Source organism: Antechinus flavipes, chromosome 1 (genome assembly GCF_016432865.1).
Source record: "Antechinus flavipes isolate AdamAnt ecotype Samford, QLD, Australia chromosome 1, AdamAnt_v2, whole genome shotgun sequence".
In the NCBI taxonomy this organism is placed as follows: domain Eukaryota; kingdom Metazoa; phylum Chordata; class Mammalia; order Dasyuromorphia; family Dasyuridae; genus Antechinus; species Antechinus flavipes.
This window is the reverse complement of record NC_067398.1, coordinates 677371764-677393050: the sequence shown is the minus strand read 5'-3', so window position 1 is coordinate 677393050 and position 21287 is coordinate 677371764. Positions and strand designations below refer to the sequence as shown.

At 39.7% G+C, this 21287-nt stretch overlaps 1 pseudogene; it reads right to left on the bottom strand.

The window, feature by feature from the left end:
* Nucleotides 1-654: 654 nt before the first annotated feature.
* Nucleotides 655-1797, bottom strand: LOC127548411 (ribulose-phosphate 3-epimerase-like; annotated as a pseudogene).
* Nucleotides 1798-21287: the final 19490 nt, after the last annotated feature.

The window sequence follows — 21287 nt, the reverse complement described above, 5'->3', positions numbered from 1 at the left end:
ACTAGTTGAGGACAGCCCTCAAGAAAGACTTGTCCAACTCCTGTATTTTTGGACTCAGCCACTTGAAGGACCCTCCCAGGGTATTTTTGAACCTTTGATCTAGAAAGAGACAAGTCGACACTGTTGAACAACTATTGAACACATGTTGCTATAGTCAGGAAACAGCCAGAAATAATTTTTTTTTTTAATGTATAAAAAAATAAACTCTTGTAAACATTATTATCCTCAGTCAGTTTAGTTCCAAAGCAGGTTATTGCAGAAAGGGAAAGAAAACAAAGAGGAATGGTTTGTGTAATTTGGTCTACTAGGAGAACAAGTAGGTGGTTAATTGCATGAAAATATGGTTAAGAGAAGCATAAAGGGGATGGCTGAGAGGGAGTGGGAAGAGATAAAGAAATTTTAAAAGGAATCAATTGCTTTCTACTTACAGTATGGAGTTGGGATCTTTCTCCCAAGAAATTAAGCCCAGTGATTGATTCATATAAACAAAGTGTTTATGCAAAAAAATCAACTGATGATACAAACAAAAGGACAACTTTTTTTTCCCCAAAGAATGCTAATAAGCAATGCAAACTTTTTTATAATGATGCAGTTCTCTTAAGAGTAGCAGTATTACCCATTTGAGTCCTTTTTCTAGTTAGCAGGGGCTGGATTTTATTTTTTTTTCTGCTTTTGAGATGTAATTTGGCTTTTTAACCTCAGGACAAGGTATCATAATATATTCCTTTGATAAAAACCAAGTCTTCCAGTAAAAACAATGTGTTTGGAGGTTTTTTGGCCACATGAAAATTTAATTCCTAACACTTAAAAAAACCTAGTAGTCATCACATAGGCAGTTATTTCCATTCTCAGCATAACTGTGTTTATGTTGAAGTCAACTAAATGAAGACAAATTGCTCAGGATGGACAGTGGTATCACCTTCCCAGCAGCAGCCACAGCCTGAGTCTGGAGCTTGTGTTCTTGTGCAGCAGGTGAAAATGAAGTTAGAAGGAGGTAGACTGGGCATGAGGAGTAAAGCTATCTGGAAGTCTCATCTATCCAGAGAGTGTTTCTGAGCAGCTTCTGAGCACACATTTCTCAAGAGATTAATGACAGGCATGGGGTCTTCCCTTCTCATGATGGCACTGCCAGAAACAACCATATTAGCCCCTGCTTCTGCACATTTAAGGACCTACTCCATCATCTGCTTCAACATCCAGAGAGGATGCAATACACTTTTAAAAGCTTTTAAAAGATAAAAATATCTGTTCTTTCTTTTAGCTAACACAAAATGATAGATACAAATTTTCATCTAATATCATTTACAATAATATTTATTTTTAATTGCTTTTAAAAATTATTTTTTCTCTTTAACATTTACCAACTAAAGCTTTGTTTGATGTATCACTGCATCTTTACCACCAGGTAAAGAGGGGAGGAACCAGGTCCTCGAGCAGTGAACCTTCGGCAGCATATCTTCACAGGTTCCACTATCATGACTAAGGCCATCTCGATTGGATTGGCCCATGGTGCCAGGGGAAGTGCCAGGTTTAATAGCAAGATCAACCTTCATTTAATCAATGCTCCGGGGTTCTCTGTAGCTTTCAGGTGAAAGGTGTACCGATTTACTCCAGCAACAGCCATTGGCTTTCCCCCTTTGCTGGTCTAGAAACCATCATGTGCATGTCAAAAAAAGAGTCTTGACCTAACTGCTTTGGAAGGTTTTCTACCACAGGGTGACCAAAGGTGACATTGGGAACAAAATGCCAGTTCTTTACATCCAGGTGCAGAGAGTCGGCCCCAGAATCCAGCGTTAGGGTTCATTTGGCCCTCAAGTCACTGTTGAGGATAGATTTTTCAACCAGATGCCATGGTGAGTTCAGGTGTCTGGGACGATCGAATCACAGAAAGTGTGGAACCCCCTGTCAGCCTTTTCCTCTCCTTCCTCTCCTGGAGCCTGAACCAGTTCAACTCCACCAACAATGGCAGTTTTTCAAACCCCCCCCCCCAACATTTATAATTATTTTTTCCTGTCATCTTAGCTAATTTGATAGATGTGAGGTGGTTTAACATTCTTCTTTTTTAAAATTATTTGAATTAAATTCTCTTTCTCTCTCCAGCCTTTTCCCCATCCATTCAGAAGACAAATATCAATTATGCATATGTAATCATACAAAATATATTTTTATATCAGTCATGTAAAAAAGCAGGAAAAATAAAGAAAGTGAAAAAATTATCCTTCAACTCCAACTCAGGATTTAATAGTTCTCTCTCTGGAGGTGAATAGCAATTTTTTCATCTTGAATCCTTTGAAATTGTCTTCAATCATTGTACTGATCAGAGTAACCAAGTCTTCCACAGTTGATTATCATTACACTATTGCTGTTACTATGTACAATGTTCTCCTGGTTTTACTCACTTCACTTTGTATCAATCCATATAGGTCTTCCCAGGTTTTTCTGAAACCATCCTCCTCCTAATTTCTTATAACACAATAGTATTCCATCACCATCATATATCAAAATTTATCCAGCCATTCTCCAGTTGATGGGTATCTCCTCAGTTCCAATTTTTTGTCACCAAAGGAAAAAAAAAAAAGAGCTAAAATAAGATATTTTTGTGTATATAGGTTCTTTTCATCTTTCTTTGATCTCTTTGTGATACAGACTTAGTATTGATATTTGGGTGAAAAGGTATGTATGTTCTATAATCCTTTGGGTATAGTAACTTTTTTTTTTTTTTTTTTTGCTGAGGCAATTGGAGTTGTGTCCAGGATCACAACTGACTTGCCTAGAGTCACAGTAACTATTTTTTAAAATAAATTTTATGGATATATTTTGGTTTCACAATATCTAAACTTTCCATTCACACTTCCCTTTCCCCTCTCAGAGAGCTATCCCATATTTTAAAAATACTTTTAAAATTATCACACATAGGACATTGATACATTGTTGGTGGAATTGTGAACAGATCCAACCATTCTGGAGAGCAATTTGGAACTATGCTCAAAAAGTTATCAAACTGTGCATACCCCTTGACCCAGCAGTGTTACTACTGGGCTTATGTCCCAAAGAGAGCTTAAAGAAAGGAAAGAGGATCCACTAGGGGCAAGGTTATGGGGAATAGGTGGAAAATTATGGAGAGTGGAGAATGAAGCTATGGTAATCAGGGGAATTATCCCAGAGAAAGCAGCATTTGCCCTAGGCTTTGAAGTTAAAAGCCAAAAGGAGAGCAGGTTTAGTGGGAGGTAGCTGGAGTGAGCCAATAAGATATTTGCTCCATCTTCCTTTCCTTCTGCACCCCTCCCCCTTTTCTCATTCCTCTTTGCTATATTGAGCATCTAACCTTTCAGTCCCTGGGCTCTGTTCCAAGAATTCAAACACTTCACCTATAAAACTCTCTTTGCCAAATTAGGATCAGAGGCTCATAGATTCTCAGCTTTTAGAAGTCATCAAATTGGTTCCAAGTAACAGAGCTGGCCCTTAAACCCAGGTCCTCTTAATCCAAACCCCATCCACCTTCCACTTTACTGAATTGAGTCCCCCAGAGAGTTGAGGTAAGAGGCCAAGCTGGCTCACAACTGTTCCTCTACACCACAAGGTGCTCTTGGTTCAGATCCCTTAAACTATCTAGGTCTCACTTTCTTCACCTCTAAAATGAAAAAGTTGGACCAAATGGTCTTAAGGTTCCTTCTATTTTTAAAAACATGATCAATCAATATTTATTAAGCACTTACTATGTGGTAAGTGCTGGAGATACAAAAAGAAGCAAAAGACAGCTTTCAAAAAGCTTACTAACTACGCAAACAAGTATATACAAAGAAGGCTATATATAGGATAAATAGAAAATATTAAGGGAGGAAAGGACCTGGAATTAAGAGAGGTTAGAGAAGGCTTCTTCTTAAAGATAGAATGACAGAAAATCAGAGCTGGGGAGGAGTCTTAGAACTATAGAATGACATCTCCCCAATTAAATGTGTAATGCCAGAGAAACTGAGGCAGGAAAGAGATTAGAGAGTTTTAATATTTTATTAATGGGAGAGTAAGATTGACTGGACAAGACTTTCATTTGGAATTATCCAGTCAGACAGAGATAAAGATATACTGGGACCAAGGAATTCATGTTGGTCCCAGGGCTGGAGGAGTCCAGCATACAACTGCCAGCCGCCATACTCCAGCAATGAATGGAGGAACCTCAACTTCTTAAATACCTTTTTGGAGACAAAGAAGAGAAAGGGAGGGAAAGTTTTTATCAGGGAGGTGAAGCCATAAAACCCTAAAAAATCCGGAGACAAAGAAGTAAAGATATCGTGGGTTATCTTGGAATATTTTAAGGGATATTGTAAATCCATAAAAGAGTCAGGAGATCTACTCTTTTATCTTGCTAATTTATAACCAAAGAGCGAATAATCCTTAGTTTTACTGGGTCAGAGACAGAACAGTTAAGGAAACTGGGACAAGGGAAACTTGTACAGGGAAACTGAGTCAGGACAGTTAAAGAGAACTGTGGCATAACATTCCACATTCTTTCTCCTAAATATTCAAATCTTTGAATCTTAGCACCTTCCTCTAGGTATCCAGGAGGTCTTTGACCCACCCTATGTAAAGCAAACGAGCAAAAATAAAACTAGAAAAAAATGTAAGGACTCATACGGCAAGAGCAAGTCTCTCCCTGATAACCCCAGAGTTAACAGCTGTACTAAGGCTCCCTTGTTGCAAGCATGTCAGGTCCTCTATAGTTCTGGAGCACCATCTCAGCCAGAGAGTCCAGTTTGAGATGGACAGTTAGGTCTGTGGTCATTTGTGCACTTAACTCAGTCTCTGCTTACAGATCAGCAGGACCAAAGGCTCAAGCCCATTCAGAGAGGCAGATCTCTCCAGGAGAGAAGAGTGAGGCTGTAGTAGCTCCACCCGTACCCGCCCAGAGAAACAGGCAGGGCTGCTATTAGAATACAGATTTCTGAGCAGATTATGCACAGTTAGACCATCAAGGCAGGCAAACTCCAAACTTTTTAGGTGCCTCATGCCAAACTTCAAGATCCTTTGAAATGCTGAAATACTTAATGAACTGGGGTTACAGGACTGAAGAAACAGATCAGAGAGACTGCCAGTCCCAGGACAGGTGTCTGATTTCTAAAATTTTTCTAAAAAAATAATCCCAAAAACTGAGTCTGCCAGGGCAATTTTAACAAAATAAGGGATTCTAAAACTAAAGCATCCAAATTCAATCTGAACTAGTGAGAAAGGGGGTGGGGCAAAAGTGCTTAAGGCAAAGTGAATAGTAGGAGCTAGGGGTTCCCATTCTTTCAGGTATTTTGAAAAAAATACACCAGTTTCCCCAATGTTCTATCTCTTCCTCCCCTTTTTTTCCTCACGGAAAGGAATTATCAAATGACTATTTCCCATATAAATCCCAAGAGCAAATCAAAATCCCTATACATAACAGACTAGTACAGTAGCATTTCCTAAAAAGCCCTCAAACACAACAGCAATAATTACACAGTTTTAACAAATCCCATCCCAAATCTTAAACACACAGTAATAGATGATCCAGGTAAGGTTTAACAGTCAGTCATCAACCATTCCCAAAGTCCCTTATATCAGTCCAAAGTACAGTAGATGCAGAGTCCAGTCCATGGTCTCATGTACAAACTGCTGCTTCAGGCTGTGAAGTGATAGGAGGCTCTCATTCCTTGCAGAGTGGGTGTGTCATGCTGAGAATCAAAGCTGATCCAGGTTCCAGAAGCAAGCCATTATCTGTAGTTTGACCAAACTCTAAAACAAAAAACACAAATCTAACACATAAAGATTAGATCAGTCTCAAGATAGAAAGACACAGTTCACCAAACTGTTGCAAAATATGAGGAGGCCAAAATAAATTGGCCAGCAGTTTCCTATGTGACGAGACGAGTTTGCTTTACAGGCCAAGGGAACGGCTCCAGTCTTACAGACCTCTGTTAATTGTCCACTTATCATGTAGAAACCTTAAAGAAACAAAACACAAATATCCAGTAACAGACAGATGACCAGGTGAAATACTCAGTTGCCCAAGCATTTAGGATACAATGATTACATATGACCAGACTGAAAATAGCAAGGCATGACATAATTGAATTGCATTAACAGTTTCTATTGACCATTGCTCTGATCAGAGAGATCAGTTACAAAAGGAAAAATGCAAGAACATAACTATAACATAACATAAACAGTTGAGTTTTAACTGCTTATCAATCAATTGTCCCAGTAACTGTCAGAGGGTGGAGCTTTAAAACTCCCAAATAGCATTAACTAATTAACTCTAAGTCCAAGAAATTTTATCTCCAATAACAAATTCCATCAATCAAATTTCTGATAAATCTTAAACAATTATTTATCATAACCTTATAGTCATAACAGAAAGAAATTTTGTCTCAGTAAGTTCACAACTTAGAACAATTATCATATCTAGGTAGATGTTACATGAGTGAACATTATACATACAAATCATTTTGCTTTTAAAATACCCAATACATAGAAAAATATCCCAAATTGCATATTGTCCATAACAGAAACATCTTCAAAAGGATAAAGAAAAACTATTATGTTCAGAGGCCCTTTAAATAACCTCAGGATGACCCAATACAATCAATTTAAACTTATACAAAAGACCCAATTCCACATAAAAGAATTCAAGAAAGTTTTTTTAACATAGCAATCAAACTTTTAGAAATACTCGGACCAAAGTATGGATCACATTTATGACCATATCTCTTTATGAAGAAACAAATATTCAATCAATTAACCTAAAAGTAAGCATGTCCTTAAAGATTCACATTATAGTGAATAACTCAAACCTCCACAAAACCCACACATGTCCAGCAGAGCTGGATTTAAGGTATAACTTATATTAACAAATAACGCAATATATTTCAGAAGGTAACAAACTGAATCAAACTAATATAGCTGTCTTTAAAAGGTTTTTTTTTCTTCTCCACCACATTCCTTCTTACAGCTATTAGCATCTTATCTCCAGAGCTTTTTATTGCCCAGGCCAGGCTAAGCTTGAATTTTATTGCTCTTTACTCTAGTAGGCTTTTCCTTTAAAAAGTTTAAAATCACTAGCAAATTTTTCAAACAACTAATTCCCAAATTTCTTAATCACTGTTCTTAAAACTTAACAAAGCTCTTAAATCAGCAAACAGACTAGGGGCTGTTTCCAGGACCTCCACCCCAAGAGAGAGGTTTGTTTCACCTTGAATTCCCTTTTCCCATTCCAGAATCCAAAGGGGCTTCTGTGAACGTCCAAGCCCATTTAGTGCTTTTCTCTGCCTTCACAGAGAATGCCTAGATATTCCATTCAAACTTCTTTCCTTTAAATGTTAGCACACTGCTCTTCTATATATATATTTTAACTTTCTGAACTTTCAAATCCCTTTCAATCTGTTTTTTTTATTCATTTCCTTTTTTTATTTCTTCCTTTTTCTCCCTTTTCTCCCTTTTTCTCACAGGCTGCTGCAGTCAGCCAGAGACAGAGAGAGGGAGAGATTTTTCGAACTTCTTGATATTTTCTAAGCCTGCAACACAGAGGCTGAATTCTTATCTCTTACAAGATTGCTAACTTTTAACACAGACACACACAAACACACGTGGAGCTCCATTTTACTAAGCACAGTTGCAACGTTGTTCTTAAAAATTTTCAACCAACAAACAGACAAATCAGAACATAGAACACACATCATATACCCAGAGAATATTTTCCAGCGTCCCAGAAAATACCCGTCTCAGAACTTTAAACCCATTGGTATTTATTCTGAGACCACAGGTTGCTAGCAACAGAACAGACCAGAACCAGAATAACCAGAACCAGAACCAGAACCAGATGGTACCCCAAAAGGTACCCAGACAGACTTACTCTCCCGAATGCCGAATCAAATGCTGAATCGATTTTGTTGTCCACTGTAGGCCGGACTGAGGCTGAAGAACTGCTTCCTTTTCCTAGGAGGCTCTGGGGGTAGCCAGAGTGCTGGTCTTTTCTCAAGGAACAGACCCAGGTCCTGAGCCCCACTCAGGCCTAGGTGGAGACTGAGAGGTCTCTAATCTCTAATCCAGTTCTCAGTTTCTTTATGGAGAGAGAATGTTTCATTTTTTGTACTTGTGTCCTCAGGCACCTAGCATGGTGTCTGGTATATAGCAGGTGCTTAATAAATGCTTATTGACTGACTGAACATTAAATGAAAGCGCCAGAAAGAGTTCTACAACCTGGGACATACAGGTAAATGTTTATAATTAGTTCTCTGAAAAAAAAATTTGTACTTCATGTTTTTAAAATTTAAACTGCATGATTAACATTTTCCCCACCATTTTCTTAAGAAATCAATTCTGATTTTTAGTGTTTTCTGATTTCTCCAGTGTCAGTGCTTGCACTGAAAACTTTACAAGCAACTCTGAGCTGGAGGCAATTGCTTTAGAACATAAAATGGCAGAGCTAGAAGGAATTTAGGACACAAATGTTCAAGTTGAGAAGGACTTTAGAACAGATAATTTGTACAGTTGGGAGGGAGCTTAGAAAACAGAAGGTCAGCAGGGGAAAGGAGGTTAAGAACATAGAGTATAATAATTGAAACTGAATGTTACAAAATTATAACTTGTTCCCAAAGAAGAGATGAAAGAACACCTTTCCCTATTCTGCTACAGATATGGAGGGGTCAGTGTGGATATAATGTTAGTGTCTGGGTTTAAAAAAAAATTCTGATTGGTTTTTCTGAATTTTTTTCTTTTTTTCTTGGATGTAAGGAATGGTTCCCTGGGAGGGATTTGGAGAAAGTGTAAATGAAGTAAAAACAAAAAAAACAGAAATAAAAATCCACTTTAAAAAAAGAACAAAGTATATTGAAACTGGGAGAGCCTTCGGGGCATAGAAGGTCAGAGCTGGGAGGGACCTAGGAACACTAAATGTCACTGCTGGCTCCAAACTTCTGCCCAATCCTTTCAAGCTTTTGATGGAGAGGAGAGTTTTAGTAATTTACTTGAGATCCCAAAAGATTGAACAAAGCTATGACAGGAACCCGGATTACCTGGTTCCTAGTTCAGATTTCCTTGGGGGGGAAGAGCAAGAATGGGCCAGATCAGCAGAAATGTTTCCAAGATTAGACATGAGTAGTGTCTAAAGGGCAGCTCCTATGTTTCCAATAAAACTTGTCTCAGTGAGAGCCAAGAAAGGCACTCTGCAATCCCAGCACATGTCTTGAGGCTGCACCCAGCCCTTAAAAGCTGCTGGGGCAGATGAAGCCAGAATTAACCAGTCCTACTGCCGCCGGAGCCTGCTCTGCCAAGGAGGCCAAGGGTATCCCCAAGAGAGGATGAGGGAGGATGGTAAAGGGGAAGAGAAAGAGGAAGTAAAGGGGGACCAGGGAGAGGAAGGACAGATGGCAAAATATCCTAGATCCTAAAACAGAGAATGTCAGAGCCAGGAAAGTTCTAGAGCTGGGAGGACCCTGAGAACCCGGGATGTCAGAGCTGGGAGGGCCCTTAGAACCCGGGATGTCAGAGCTGGGAGGGCTCTTAGAACATAGAATGTCAGTAGTGAGAGACTACAGGATGTATCTAGGCCAATGAGCTTTCTACCTAAGAAGCCGAGAGGTATGAGGGACTTGACTAAAGTCACCTGGTTATTCAGTGGAAGAGCCAGGCCCCTGGAAAGCCTCTTTTCATACAAAGGTCTTGTTGAGACTGAGCTCCTTGGCACAGTTCTGAGTGTAAGTAATTAGTGCTGGATAAATAAGGCTTTTCTTTGTTCTTCTCCTCCCCCATAGTTGTTTACCAGAGGCTTCTAAATAAAAACAAATCACTGGGAAGAATGTTAAATCTGGAACAAATTGGGGGGAGGAAAAAAAAAGCCCCAACTGAACTTAATTTTCCTTCCTCAAACTAGCTCCTGATAACCCAGTCTCTGTCAAGGGCTTCATGGCCTTCCTTCTCCTCCCGCCCATCTCCCCCTCACCAGGCTTAAACCCTGCCAGTTTTTTGGAATTTTCTCTCTTTCCTCATCTCCTACGTGAAATTACTCACAAAATTCAGTAGATGCACCAAACAAAGTCTCCCTTCCATCCCTTCTTGCTCATCCCAAGACCTCTCTAACAAGCCTCATGCTCTCCCCTTCATTATGGCACCAGCTTCCTAAAGCAATTTCTCTCTCTCCACTTTCATTTCTTTCCATCTGTCACATGTAAGATTCTGTTCTGTTTTATACAGAAGAAAAATCATGTCAGCTATTCCATGTAACTTACTTTCTTCCCCTCGCTTTCCTTCTAAAGGCTCACCTAACGCTTTGCCCATTTCTCTAATGCACTTTTTTCTTTAAAAAAATTCAAATCTGATTTTTATTCATTCCTTTTGTTTTTATATAACATTTATTTCTGAGTATATCTCTCCCCTTCCCTTATTCAGGAAATCATCCCTTGCAGCAAAGATTAAAAAAGAAAGAAAGAAAAAAAAGGAATCCAATAGGACTAGCTAACACAAAGACTTGGTTTGACAGCAGATGCTGTGTTTCACATCCATAGTTTTCCACTTTGGCAATAAAGGAAGGAAATGCATTCTTAAAAATGCAGACTTGGAGGGGTAGCTAGGTAATGCAGTGGATAGAGTACCACCCCTGAAGTCAGGAGGACCTGAGTTCAAATCTGATCTCAGATACTTAATACTTCCTAGCTGTGTGACCCTGGGCAAGTCACCTAACCCTAATTGCCTCAGGGGAGAAAAATGTAGATTTGGTCATTATAATTATATGGCAGCTATCCATAGCCACATGAAAAATTACTAACAATTAGAGAAATACAAATTAAATAAACTGAGGTTCTACCTGATACCTACCAAATTGGCAAAATTGATCGGTGATCTCATCAGCTCCCATGGATTTAATTACCATCTCCACATTAATGATTCTTTCATCTCACCTTTTCCGGTCTGGCCTCTATGCTGACCTCTAATCCTATATGTGCAATTCTCTTTCAAACATCTTGAACTGGATGTCCAGTAGACATCTGAAACTCAATATGTCCAAAACAGAAATCATCTTGAACCCTCCCTTCCCTCCTACCCTACCTTTACTCTCAAAGGTAACACGATGCTCGCAGCCCTTCAGGCTTCCAATTTATGAGTCATTCTGGATTCTTCCTTCTCTCTCACTCCACATATCCAGGGGATGCTAAGATCTGTTCATTTCAACTCTGCAAATCTCTCCAATATGCTCCCTTCTCTTCCCTGACACTGCTATCCCTCTGATGCAGACCTCCATCACCTCCACATGCTCTACTGCAGGGATACGGCTTCTGTCTTCAAGGAACACATTTTCCTAGAGGAGACAACTTGGACATATACAGACTATATAGGTAACAACCCTTTTAGCAAGGCTTGGACTGGTTTCTATAAGAGGGAGCCCAAGTTGCTAAACACTCTGAGAGTTGTCAGTCAATAAACATTTATCAGGGACCTGCCATGTGCTAAACTCTGGGGATACAAGGGGCAGATAGTTGGTGTAGCGCACAGAAAACCAGCCCTGAATTCAAGAGGACCTGAGTTCAAATCTAATGTCAGACACTTAACACTTCCTGGCTGTGTGGCCCTGGGACAAGTCACTTAATCCCAATTGCCTCAGCAAAAATAAACAAATAAATAATAATAATAACAAAAGAAATAAACTCTGGGAATACAGAGAAGGCAAAAGATTTACCCTCAAGATTACAAGACAAGCTAAATATACAGGATAAACTGAAAAGAATAAATAGAGGAAAGGCATTGAAATTAAGAGGTATTGGGAAGGAAAGGATTGCAGCTGGGACTTGACAACTACCACCACTACCACCAACCACCAACCAAAGAAGCCAGAGAAGATAGGTGGGAGGGATGAAGAGGGAGCACATTTCCCATAGGAGGAATGACAGAGAACATGGTCAGAGTAGGGAGATGGAGGATCTTGTTGGAGGAACAGCCAGGAGGTAAGGGCCTGGGTGAAAGAACACATGGCTCTCTAGCTGGGGTTAAGAGAAAACTAATTCCAGTTTAGAAGAGAAGGAAAGAGTTTTTTACTGGAAGGTTTTTGTTTTTATATCAGATATTTATATCTGGAGGAAAAAAAAAAAAGATAGTGAGGGGAAGAACACTTGGATAGGAGGTAGAAGGATTTGGAGCAGCAAATGAATGTGCTGATAGCAGTGGTGACACTGACAGTTTTTCTCCTCAAATTCAGACCTTCTCCTAGAATAGTAGAGAAGAGAAAGCTACAGGGGAAAGACATAAAAACTGGACTTTTGTTTTATCATGAAATTCAGGTGGTTGGAAGATGGGGAGGGGGATAACAGATATATAGAAACTGGTGCCCCCAATCTCCTTTCCCTATAGCTTTTAAGAGTATTCTTTTCTTGTGAAAGATTGCATAGGATTGATCTAATCTCATTTCAGGTTGATCCGGTCCTTTGTAAAGCCTTAGTCCCTTTGTTCACAGCTTGAGGCTAAGGGACAGCTTAGGAGCTATTCAGGGGAATGTGACCTTTCCCAGCATGAAGCTGAGAGCCCAATTTCCCCACCCCGTTGTTCAGGAGTTTTCTCTCTTTATCTGGGGGCCTAATCTCAGCCATTCATGTGAGGAGGAACAATTCCTTTGTTCTTTAAATCCCATCAGACCCAGAGCCTATTTATTAGTGTTACATATACAAAATAAATGCGAGGTTAGAGAGGTTAGAGGGAAACCCCAGAGAAGATATCATGGAGGAAGGCGGCACCCCAAATGATTCCTGATGGGTTCTCAGAGGCAGAGGTAACGAGGCACTACATTCCGGGTGTGGAAATCAGCCAGGGGAAAGATACAAAGATAAGTAATAGAGCGTCCTGTGGATGAACAGGCTGGAATGCAGGGTTTGGGGAGTAAAGTGTAGAGACTGGAAAGTTAGGAAGGGAACAGGAGAATAAGAATAGGGGAATGTATATCTGATACCCCCTTCCTTGGGCTGCCCTTTAAGGGAGATGGGGGGGGGGGACTGATAAATATTCTCTTCTCTCTCCAGCTCTCCCTAGGGCAAGTGGGATTGAAGACTATATGCATGCCAGAGATGCTTGGGACCTACCAAATCTGCTCCATGGGCCAAGTGGGAGGAAAAGAAGGTCAAGGGGAAGATGAGATCCTCCACCCGGGTATCTGGTTGCTCAGCGAAACTAACTGGACAAAGATTCATGATGGAAAATGCCATTCACATCTAAAAAACTGTGGAGTCTGACTGCAGAGCAAAATAAGACTGTTTTCTTTTTTTAGATTAAACATGTGTAATTTTTTAAAAAAGATATTTCCTGCATATAGATGAATTGCACATGTTCAACATATATTGGATTACTTGCTATCTAGGGGAAGGGGTGAGAGAAGGGAGGGAAAAAATTTGGAACACAAAATTTTGCAAGGGTGAACATAGAAAATTATCCATGCATATATTTTGAAAATAAAAAGAAAAGGGGGCAACTAAGTGGTGCAGGGATTAGAGCACCAGCCTTGAAGTCAGGATGAATTGAGTTTAAATCTGGTCTCAATCACTTATCACTGCCTAGCTGTGTGACCTTGGGCAAGTCCACTTAACCCCAATTGCCTTAGGAAATAAATAAGAACAATAGAAAAAGAGAAAAAGAAAACTTAAAAAAAAAAAAAAAGGATATTTCCATATTTGTCATGTTGTACAAGAAAAATCAGATCAAAAAAAATTTAGAAAGAAAAAACAAACAAACAAACAAACAAAAATAGTGAAAATACTATGCTTTGATCCACATTCACTCTCCACAATTCTCTCCTTGGATATGGATGGCATTTTCCATCCCAAGTTAATTACACTGCCTTAAATCACTGTATGACCGAGAAGAACCAAATCCATCACAGTTCATCATCATATAATCTTCTTGTTATTATGTACAATGTTTTCCCGGTTATGCTCACTTCACTCATCAATTCATGTAAGGTCTTCCACAAAGCAGATCATTTTTTTTTTTTTTTGATTCGTTGTTTTTTTGGTTTTTCCTTTTTGTTCTGACTCTTTCACAACATGACTAATATGGAGATATGTTTCACATGATTGTACATGTACAGACTATCTTGAATTGCTTGCTGTGTTGGAAAGGGGGAAGGAAGGGAGGGAGACTATTTTTACAGGAAATTGGGAAAAAATATTACTAAGTGCTAAAAAAAAAAAAAAAGAAAGAAAGAAAGAAAGAAACTGGACTCCCTTCACTTTCCCTGCCTGGCAAATGCCCTTCCAGGAAAGGAGTAGGTTTTACATAGAATGTAGAGGGAAATAATCATTTTTCTTCAATCCAAACTGAGAATTCCTCCTTCCCAATGGATTTCTTGCTTTCAAACTAGAAATCTACAGACTACTCTGACCTTATCCTGAATTTTCACAAAGTTTGGAATTGTATAAGATAGAGTTTTGAAATTAAAGTCAAGAAGGACTTTGTTCTTATTAATGGGTGCCTTATAATTAGTCTTTAATGTTTTCCTCCTATTTCTTCTGGATCTTTATTAGATTTATATTTAATTTTCCATTTAGTTTTTTTGTTGTTGTTACAAATGTTACAAAATGGTTTTCAGTTCATCAAATGTCCTCCCTCCATTTAGAATTTACTGAACTTTTTTTGGCTAAGTTATTCTTGGACGAAACTCTGGCTCAAATCCTATCTCAAAGCCTTACTAGGCTCGTGACTATGGGCAAATCACAATCCCTCTGAATCTCAGTTTTCTGGCTAAGCCCCTCAATCCCATTTGAGGTTTTGGAGGCAGTTACTTCCACAATCCCTCCTCCCCCACACATCTCATACCCCAAGAGGGCCAAGAATGCCCTTTGACTCTAGAGAGAGGTATGCTAGTAAATGTTTAACAGCTGACTGTCCAAAAAGAAAAGGCACACAGGATACACTTTTGAATTTATTCTTTATTTTTGACATTTTCCCCATCATTTTCTTAATGAACAGAACAATAAATCAAACTTTGATTTGTAGCATTATTTCCAAGGTGTAAATGCTCAAGCTGAAAACTTAACAGTCAGGTAGAATTGATACTCCAACTTCTAGGTTTTTGTTGTTCAATCATTTTTCAGTCATGTTCGACTCTGTGACCTCATTTGGGGTTTTCTTGGCAGAGATACTGGAGTGGTTTGCCATTTCCTTCTCCAGCTGAGGAAACCAGGCAAAGAGGGTTATGTGACTTGTTCAGGGTCATCCAGACAGTAAATGTCTGAAGGCCTTCGAAGTTATTTCCATCTGGATCTTGGCTGGTCCTTCTTGGGGACTCCCTCCCCCCGCAACTTGCTTAGAGCTGGGAGCCTGAGAGATGCAAAGTCAGCTATTGCCCAATCCTGCCCCGTGTTGGCCCTGGCTTTGATTGCCATCTCTCCAAGAAAAACTCGACTTTCTCTTGTCCACTACTTGAATGTTCACAGACCCCTCTGACTCCCAACTCTCCCAAGTCCAACTTGGTAAGAGATCCCCCGCCCCCATCCCCCAGGCTCTCCCAAGGTATCCTGCTGTATCATAGATATAGAACTGAATACTAAGTTTAGAGGCCATATGATTATAGATTTAAAGATGAAAGGTCATTAGATACAACTTCTCCTCCATTTTACAGATGAGGAAACTGAGGCAGAAATTAAATGATTGGCCCAATGTCATCCAGGTAGGAAGTAACTGATATAGAATGACAGGCCTGGAATCAGGAGGCCCAGAGTTCAAACCCAACTTTAGATACTTACTAGCTGTGATGATCCTGGACAAGTTACTTCACCCTGTTTGGCTCAAGTTTCCTTATCTGTAAAATGGGCTGAAGGAAACAGCAAACCACTCCAGTATCTCTGCCAAGAAACCCCCAAGTGGGGGTCACAAAGAGTCAAATATAACCAAAAAATGACTGAACACAATAACAATTCAATATTCTTTCCATTGCTGACCCCAAAGCCAATCCCTTTCTTCTTTCTGGGCCTTAGTCTTTCTCTCTCAAAAATTAGAAAGTTTGCAATAAAGCTCTAAATTCTATCTGATGTGGCTCTTCCCATCTCTAGTCTCCCCTTCTTCATTCTTCTTGGCCAAGTTGCCATGTGTTCTTCCCAAAGCCCAGCTCTGGATTAGGAGGGAGCTCATCCTCCACGACTGACTCCTGACCCCCTTGTCCTCCAAGTCTTCCTGATTCCAGGCCTAATGCTGCAGGAAAAATAATGGACTTGATACCCTTGGCTCTTGAACTTCTGGGTGATCTTTCATACAACCTTTCTGACAATAATTCAAATCTCAATTCAGGGAAAGTTTTATCAAATTATTTTAGCTGATAATCTTGTCAAAGATGAATTTGGGGACCTAAAGAACCTCATAGCCATTTTTCCTACTCAAACTGTTTTAATCACATTCTTCTTCTGTACAAAGACCTTATAGGGCTCTTTACTACTCAGGAAATAAAGTCTGATCTTGGCATTTCAAAGCCTTGCAACATTTTCTTTGGCTGTCCAGCCATGCTGGGAATTCTTTTCCTCCTCACAAATATCTCTGGGCTTCCATAACACCCTTCTGGTTCCAGCTAAAATCCCATCTTCTATGTATGAGAAGCTTTTCCCAGTCCCTCTCAATGTTAGTGTCTTCCCTTGAAGATTCTTTCCACTTTATTCTGGTTTTAATTTGTTTGTACATAGCTCTTTATGTATTGGCTTTTCCATTAGACTGTGAAATTCCTGAATGAGATTGATTTTTGCTTCTTCGGATCCTAAATATTTGGCTCAGTGCCTGGCCCATAGTAGGTGCTTCATCAGACTTACTTGTTGACTATACAATCTCCCTATCATTTTCTCCTTTTGGTTCTTCATTACTTGACATTCTAATCAGGCTCCTGCTCTGTTCTCTCCTCCAGTTCCCCTTCTACTATTTCCTGTTCCATCTCTGAAGCACGGTACCACACCCCAAATAACAATAACTCTGAAGGTTTGCAGAGTGCTGTCCAATCACCTTCCCAGCAAGCTCTGTGACGAGGGTGCTATTATTATAGCTCTCTTCTACAAAGAAAACAGAAGCCTAAAGAATTTCAGTGCTTTGCCCAGAGTTACACTGAAAGTGTCAGAAGTGAGATTTGAATCTTGGATCTGCCAAATCCAATTTCTGATCCTCCATTCACTTTTTAACCCTCCCTTTAGTCCCTGCTTCAGCGTCTCTGATAGTTGGATTTCCATTCTTTCTTCAAGACTCTCACCTTTCCCGGATCCTTATTTCTACTCCTCTGATGAAATTAATCTCAAATTTCTCCTGACATTTTGTCTGAACTTCTTTTCTGCAGTGATCTCACTGCTCTGCATAGATCACAGCTACTTGTATTTCCCCCTCCTGGGTTTTGGGCCATTTGGTTTTAAGTAAAGTCTGTGTCATGACTATCTTATTTATTCCTTCTCCACAGACACAGAAGACCTTTTCTTGGTGCCTCTGAATAGGTCATCCTTGTCTCTGAAATGAATTTCCCTGTTTATCACCACCTTTGGGCATCATGATTTTCCTCTTTGGCACAGCTCAGGTAGCACTTCCTACGTGAGAGCTTTCCTGTATCCTCTGACCTGCTAGTACTTGAAATTACTACTGGCTGAACATAGCTTATGTGACATATCTTATAATGCCCCTGTAATTTCCAACTTGCTGGCATTAGAGAAATTGTAGAACTGTTCCATCATAAAAGGTCTTTCACAGAAGCTAAGGGATTACTATCATTTCTATTAATAGGGCACTTTAAGGTTTATAAAGTATTTCAAGTCAACAACCATTTGTTAAGTACCTAAATAGCCAGTATTTATAGAATACTTTAAGCTTTGCAAGACCTTCAAGTAAATAAGCATTTATTTATTTATTTCCTCCCCTGAGGCAATTGGAGTTAAGTCCAGGGTCACACAGCTAGAACGAGTTAAGTGTTTCAGACTAGATTTGAATTCAAGTGCTCCTTAATTCAGGGCTGGTGCTCTATCCACTGAGCTACCTAGCTGCCCCAAAATAAGCATTTATTAAGTACTATATGCTAGACACTGTGTTAAGTGCTTCACATATATTTATCTCATTTGATCCTTACAATAGCTCTAAGAATTAGACATTATTATGTCCACTAACAGACAAGGCAGAGCACTGACTTGCTCAGAGGTGTCTGAAGTTGGATTTTTTTTTAAGCCACCACATCAGAGCAGCTTTGCCTAGGGCACCATGATGGGCGGCTAAGGCAAGAGACATATGCCAGAGCGAGCACATAGTTATGAGCTCATTGTATAGAGATTTCAGGTGAGGATTAGTCACTCAGCCTGTGACATTATGAACAGGAGATTCCTCTCTCCTCCCTTGAGGATCCAGAATTCATAAAACTCAGTTTCTTGAATACTGCAGACACTAGTGTAAATAGTTATAGCCCAAGTAGGGAAGAAGATTGGAGGTGGCGTGAAGGGAGTCCAGATGGACTCTAAGAGAATGATGTAGTAGACAGCAAGCAGTTGTGTTTGAGAAAAGATTAAGATAATTTCTGACCTTGAATGAATGAATGAAAAGCATTTATTATGTGCATACCACACGTGCATGTGCACAGATGCTGGTAAAACTAATGCTCCACTTTCTCCCACTCATTTTGAAAGTAGGTTGTTTTTTTTTTTTTTTTAATGGATTAAAGGACTGGGCTTCCCTCAAAAATATCTTAGGTATGCTAGAAGTATCCTGCCAAGGACTGGGAGTAGGGGCAGTGGTGTGTTTCCTATCTTTACCAGAATGTTGAACAACTAATTGCTTAATAGTCTATTTTTAAAAATTCTGACTTAATGTGGTGTATTCTTAGCTATAATGAGTGTTCTCTTTCTGGGTCTTCTGAAGTCTGGAAAGAGGTAAGAATCTTTACAGTTGATGGAGGCATTAACTCAAAGTGATAAATTTATGAAATTCTATATGATCATTATTTTACATTGTAAATGCTAGATTGAGGCCAGTAGAACCCAGTGGAAGGAAGATGAAAGTGTTTTCTGAGCTGTTAAATCCAGGATGGATCATGTTCAGAGTACCAGAATGTGACCTAACACTGACATTGTATTGCAGGTAGTTATTCCAGAGCATATCATTTGAAGGCAAGTGGTTACTGATATTCATCTATTTACCCTTCTCCTACAGTAACAAAATAAGGTTCATTAGAAAAAAGGAAGAAATCACTCAGTAAAATAAAATTAAGATTGATGAAGTGATGGGGACTCCATGACTGAGTCAGGAGTTAACAATGTCTAGTTCTCCAAGCCCTGCTTTTTTCAGTCCCTTTGCAATGCTCAATATTTGACCCTGGTATTCCATCAAGTTGTTATTATTCCATTAGAAGATAGGTTACTTGGGCAGCTTGGTGGCCCAGTGGCATAAGTACCAGTCCTGAAGTCAGGAGCATCTGAGTTGAAATTCAGCCTCAGACACTTAACTAGCTGTGTGAAGTTGGGCAAGTCACTAATCCTAATTGCCTCCCAGAAAAAGGAGATAGGTCATCTAACTTATAAATGAACCAGGAGTCGGGGAGAACCAAAAAAACAAAACAAAACAAAAAACAAATTGGAAGTAGAAGACAAGACAGTTAGAAGGTGTGGAAGGAGATGCGAGAGTGAATGTTGGAGAAAGAAAAGAATACTCAAAGCAGAGAGGATCTTGGAGGGCTTCATGGAGGAAGTGGTATTATTTAAAGGGAAGGGAAATTTGGAAGAGGGGAAGTCAGGACCTTAAAGGACAGGAAGGTTTTATTAGGCACACCCTGGGGGATAACAGGCCAGCTATAGAGAAGGCCAATAGGCCAGGAAAAGAGAGATAGCTAGGATTAGATGATCTCAGAGAAGAATGTTCTTGATCTAGGAGAGGTAGGGAACCATAGCGGGTTGCCAGAGTGGGTTGGGATTATCCATGCAACCTCCACTGGAGCTCAAAATGATGATCCCCCCTTAATTACAGACCAAATGTCCTTCAATGAGGAACAAAAAAGGGTTATAGTTCCTACCAGGCAAACCCAACACCACCAGCAGCCAGTTTCATCAAACTAAAAAGAAGTGCCTCGCCAAGAAAAAAAACAAGAAGAGCAACATCCCAGATAAACGAGATGAGGTGAGCTCTTTCAAGACAGATGTGAAAATCGAGTAAGGCTTAATCTACTTCAGAGTTTGAGTAGGCCTGAAGGACTTTAAGCATTGAGTCAAGGGCATACCTAAATTCCCTTCCTGCTATCCTCCCATGACATCAGCATCTCCCTATTTCAGTCAAATATGGGCAACTATGTACTTATTGGTCAAGTTCAATTTCTTGGGTAGTATCCGCGTTTAGAATGTAAGATCCTCAGCCAATAAGGATGAGGGTCAGTGTTGGGAGGGGGTATTTGCATTAGGGATTAAAAATGTTGACCCTGCCCCCTACAGGGCTTCCTCCCTACAATTGTCTGCTCGATAGGAATGTGTAATAAACTTTGCTTTCCTTCTAGAGGTCTCTCCAATTTTTTTTTTATTAAATGGTGACCCCTCACCATTTCTGAACCACACACAGAGATGCAGGAAGTCTTCCTTTTTTCACCACTTGCCAAGCTAGACAAGGGAGAGGGACTTTCCATGGATGGGTGCTCAGGAATCCTTCTTTCTTAATTATTAACACTTTCTTCACCAATTAGAAGAGTAAAGAAATAGCAGCTGCAAGAGCTGGTCTTTCAGTTCATGAAGGGTCACAATCAAAATAAAATGGAATCCGTTATGTTCTCACAGAAATTCACTTTCAGCAGATCCAAATAGCTGCTGAATCAGAGAAACCCAGTCTTAGAAGGAGGAATAATAAGCCCCATTTTTATAGGATTTGAAGGTTTATAAAATGATCCTCTCAATGCTCAGTGAAGCAAGAAATACAAAGATTAAACAAAAAAAGTTCTTAAACTCCTTCCCAACATAGTCCCTTCAACCTTTCCAATCTTCTTACTCCTCTCTCTGGGCTTAATCTACAATCCAGCAGACTCTGCCCCCATCCTCAGGCCTGGAATGCTCTCCCTCCTCCTCCTGACCCTCCCGGCCTGACACAGAGTAGATGCTAAGCAGACTGATCTCCCCCTAAGATTCTCTGTTTTCCTTCTGCAGAATTTTTCTGATACTTCCTCTCTCCTTGGGTAGTACCTTCCTCAGAGACTTCTTATTTACATAATTTTATTTGCATGTTGTCTCCTCCATTAGAATGTAAGCTCCTGAATTTATGACCAAAGAAGAACTAGAGATCACTATTGACCACAAAATAGAAAATTTTGATAATATCAAATT